At 37.9% G+C, this 5005-nt stretch overlaps 1 long non-coding RNA gene across 1 annotated transcript; it reads left to right on the top strand.

Annotated features, from left to right (window-relative positions):
* Window positions 1-871: 871 nt before the first annotated feature.
* LOC142167397 (uncharacterized) lies at window positions 872-3134 on the top strand. Its single transcript, XR_012697523.1, has 3 exons — window positions 872-997; window positions 1330-1396; window positions 2786-3134. It is a non-coding gene; the product is annotated as an uncharacterized LOC142167397 (long non-coding RNA).
* The last annotated feature ends 1871 nt before the right edge of the window (window positions 3135-5005 follow it).

Raw genomic sequence — 5005 nt, 5'->3', positions numbered from 1 at the left:
GAAAGTTGGTGCAAGTCCGTAATGTCGAATATGAATTGTGTGCAAAATTTGAAGTCATTCAGACTAGTTTTGGTAAGGTTTGAGACACTTAGTCTCTTTTAAGGAAGTTTAAGTTGGAAAAGTCAACCGGATATTGACTTATGTGTTAGAGGGCTCGAAATGTGAATTTTATGGTTCGGATAGCTTCATTAGGTGATTTGGGACTTAGGAGTGTGTCCGGAATATTTTTGTGATGACCGGTGTAGAATTTAGCTTGAATTAGCGAAGTTAGTATTTTGGCGAATTCCGGTTGATAGGTGAGATTTTAATCCGGGAGTCGGAATGGAATTCTGAGAATTGCTGTAGCTTTATTATGTCATTTGTGATGTGTGTGCAAAATTTCAGGTCATTCGGACATCGTTTGGTCGGGTTTTTGATCGAAAGTGTATTTTCGGAAGTTTTTGGAAACTTAGGCTTGAATTCGATGATGATTTGATGTTTTGATGTTATTATGGGTGTTTCGAAGGTTGGGACAAGTTTGAATGATATTGTGGGACATGTTGATATAATTGGTTAAGGTCCCGAGGGCCTCGGGTGGATTTCGGAAGGTTAACGGAATGAAATTCGGACCAAAAAGAAAAGAAAAAGCTGCAGAGATTTCTTCTGCAATTTTCTGATTCGGGGAGCCTAATTTAGAAGCTCATATCTCAGGATATATAAAGAGTTATATGGTGTACAACCTATCAAATTAAAGATCTTCGAGTCTAGTTTCTAAATCTTCCATCCGTTTGTCATTTGGATACTTATACAAGACGTTATGGGTGTTTAAACAGAAGGTGTCCGACAAGGAAAATTTTTAATAGGATGTACAACTTGTATAGCACAAGTGCAAGGTACAACTCGACGAAGCACGGACAGATTCTTTTAAACACGGATTTGGCTTATTTCTTTCATTTCTTTCATTTGGCTTGGATTATTTTGGAGAGAATTTCAAGGGGGATTTCATCAAGCATCAAAGGTGAGTTGTTTCTACTTATTTCCAAGTTAAATACATGGATTAGAGCTGAAAACTCAATTAAATTATGGACAAAAATGGTGGTTTAGGGCTTGAAACTTAAGAGAATTAAATGGTGATTTGAGGGGTCAAATGAACTCCGATTTTTGTGAATTTGGTATGTATAGACTCGTGGCGAGATAAGGGTCGTATTGATGTAAAAATTTCTGAATTTTGAGACGTGGGCCCGGGGCTCGGGTTTTGCTAATTTCGGGATTTTTGACATTTTTCGAGTCTTTTCGATTGGGTTATATTCCCTTAGCCTATTGTAATGTATTTGTTGTGGTTTTGACTAGATTCGACGCGCGAAGAGGTCGATTTAAGAGGAAAGGGCATTGTGGACTAGTCTACGGCTGGTTAGAGGTGAGTAATACTTGTAAATGATATCCTGAGGGTTTGAAACTCCGGATTTGCACATCATAGTGTTGTATTGAGGTGACTTGCACGCCAGATATGAGCGTGGGGTAGAGCATCATTGGGGATTGTGACTTGGTCCGTCCCGGTTGTTGATTTTACTGCGTATTTGAATGAAATTTCTTGTTATCATCATAATTTGGGTTGATTGCCATGTTTGGGGCCTTGTGCCGACTTTTTAAAATCCTTCAAGGATTGATATTACTGCTTAGCATGATTTGCATATCATCTAACTTCAGTCCAAGGTTTTAAATGCTGTTTTGCAAACCCAGCCGTATTTCTAAGTTTTGAAAACTTAAATGACATTTTAAATGCATTTCGGGCTGGAAATTTCAATTTTGTAAATGCCCAAGGGGCTTACTATATTACTTTCTATACTGATAATAAAGTGACTTGAAACAGTGGTAACAATGACACTGTAATATATATACTTGAAACAGTGGTAACAATGACACTGTAATATATATACTTGAAACAGTGGTAACAATGACACTGTAATATATATACCTGAAACAGTGGTAACAATGACACTGTATGTTATACTTGAAACAATGGTAACAATGACACTGAAATATATACTTGGAACAGTGGTAACAATGGCACTTTAGGATATAAATTGGTCAGGTAACATTGGCTGACTAGTCAGGTAACATTGACTGACCAGTATATTGCGCTTGGGCTGTAGGAGCCCCTCCGGAGTCTGTACATGACACTGAAATATATACTTGGAACAGTGGTAATAATGGCACTGTAGGATATAAATTGGTCAGGTAACATTGGCTGACCGGTCAGGTAACATTGACTGACCAGTATATTGCGCTTGGGCTGTATGAGCCCCTCCGGAGTCTGTACACACCCCAGTGAGTGCCGTCGACGATAAATAAATATGGATGGCTCGGGCTGTACGCCGCAGTGGGTACTGGAATGTACCATCATATGCATTGCATTACATTCATGCATTTGTTCATTATTTGTCGTTGTGATATTTCTGGAGATATTTATCTGCTTTTGCTAGTGCTATCTGATCCTTGAATGTTGGGGCCCGAGTGGCTGACCAGGAACGAAGATATTGCCCGAGGGGCGGGTTTCTGTGCATAGTGACACCGATGGCTGGAATTATTTTGCAACTGTTAAAAAGATTATTTTCAAAAGAGGTTTAAAACTGAGTCAGATATTTTATAAAGGAGTTTCATGGAATTACTGTTTTCAAAAAGGGTTGTACCGTCTTAGATAGCATGATGAAGTGTTATTACGTGATTTCTTATCGCTCAGTTATTATTTACTTTTATTACCACTAAGTTGGAAGTACTCACTTTACTCCCTGCACCTCGCGTGCAGTTGCAGGTACTGTTCACCCGGTAGCGGGTTATTAGCGGACTGAAGGTATACTATTGTAGCTGAGCAAGGTGACTGTCAGCGTTCACGGCACCGTATTTCTTCATTGATTCTAAATTCCATTATGTATATTGGTGGTCTTGTATTAGTATTTAGATCTTTAGATGCTCGTGGCTTGTGACACCCCGATTTCGGGCTGAGTCGGGATGGTTTCCATTATTCTATCATGTTTACTTCGCACTTGTGATTATATTATCTGCGAATCAGACTTATTCCTGCTAAGTAATTATAAAGAGATGTATTGTTTTGTTGTTGGCTGGCCTTGTCCCCACGAGAGGCGCCATCACGACCGGGTTGGGATTTTGGGTCGTGACAAGGAAAACATGACTTATTCTGAAATGACTTTTTATCTTCTTTTTTTAAATTTCGACAGAGTTTCAGGATAATCCAAATACTTACCTCTCACTCCTTTTTTTTCCTTTTTGATTTTTTTTCATTTTCTTTTCCTATTCTAGAAGCTAGTCAAAATGCAAGCTAAAACAGACAGATATGCAAGTAGCACGTAAAATTCATCAAGGTGGTCTTTTGATTTTTGGGTACACCTGTCCTAGACAGACCCAACCCCTGTGTTAAGTCTCCAAAGTCAAATGCATGTGATGCAAACAAACGTTCCTACTAGGGATCAGGCATAAGGCTGAGTTATTCTAGGTTTAAAACCTAGGTGTATTATTCTAGACCTGGCTTACCCGAGCGGATAACTCGAGCCAAGGAGGGGCAGCGTATCGGGAATACAGAAGCTTCACCGGCTTAGCAACTTGTCCGAAACTCGTTCTAAAATGGGATAAGACTCTAGACAGAAGAGAAGTCACACGAAGTGCACCCTTCTCCATGATTTAGAAGACTCAGAGAGTGGAAAGTTTTCGTAACAGTTTATATACAGTTCACAGAATATCAAAGCGGTAAAAGCATTTAGCACATTAGGCTTAAACATGTAGGAAAATCAGATAACATATAAAGCCAATCATAACAGTTATCCTAAGCTCGAATTCTTAAACCCTGAACTGAAGTTCTGGGTTTGAAATCCCCAGCAAAGTCGCCAGAGCTATCACACCTCCTTTTTTCCTTACACCCTGGAAGGGTATAAATAAAGGAGTTTTTCCAATTAAAGGATAATCGAAACGGGATTTATTATTTTAAAAAATTCATAGTTTCCACTTGGGATAATTTCATGGTGTCTCAAGTCACCGGTTCAAATACCGAATCGAGAAAAGAATGACTCTGTATTACAGTCCGCGAACCAGAAATCCGAGTAAGGAATTCTGTTAACTCGAGGGAAGGTGTTAGGCACCCCCGGATTTCGTGGTTCTAACACGGTCGTTTTAAACTATTATAATTGGCATATTATCTGATTTTATTACATGTTTTAGCCTATGGTACATTTTAACTTATTAGCCGTTTTTAATTAACTTTAGGAAGATTCAACGTTATTTAAAACACGCATTGAATCACGCCACATGAAATGCACCCGCGGTCCACGACACATTTTATTTAACGTTGTTGAGAATTGGAGTTGGGTCACATCAAATGCACACCCGAGTTTAAGGAAATTAATTTAAATTGCGCGCCTAAAGCAACTACGCACTTAACAAAGTTTGCGAGAGCCATGGAAAATTCAGCTAAATGGCACACCTCGATTTCTAAAGGATTAAAATTAATTAAATGAGGGCTATGAGTTTAGGGATTGAGTTAGCTAAAGAAATCATGAGAAACAATTATATGACTAAGTTATTAGAAATATTTACAACTTGATGAATTGCTACTATTCCACCTCTTGAGACAATTTTCAATTACTGAACTAGTGAAATATACCAATTGATAAGACAATAACGAAAGCAACAAATCAATTATGTTCCCAATGCTCGTTGCCCAACCGTACACAACTCATAAGCGGCAGAATTCTAAGCTTTATCTTTTCAATTCATGAATCAGTGTTGCACCCACTCATTATCTAACCAAAAACTACCAAACAAATAAAGTTATTCAAGAAAATCTGGAACAAATATGAGTTTAAATGATAAGTATTGAAAAAAAAGTAATTTAGACATAATATCACTCTATTCTTTAAAGGAAAAACTATTTTTGACTTTGACAAAGAACTACTCAAACAAATAGTATAAAACTGGGAATGCAAATCATACACATAACAAGGATTAAAAACAAGAG

The sequence above is a fragment of the Nicotiana tabacum genome, chromosome 12 (genome assembly GCF_000715075.1).
Source record: "Nicotiana tabacum cultivar K326 chromosome 12, ASM71507v2, whole genome shotgun sequence".
In the NCBI taxonomy this organism is placed as follows: domain Eukaryota; kingdom Viridiplantae; phylum Streptophyta; class Magnoliopsida; order Solanales; family Solanaceae; genus Nicotiana; species Nicotiana tabacum.
The sequence above is the reverse complement of the archived record's forward strand: the minus strand, read 5'-3'. Positions and strand labels throughout refer to the sequence as shown.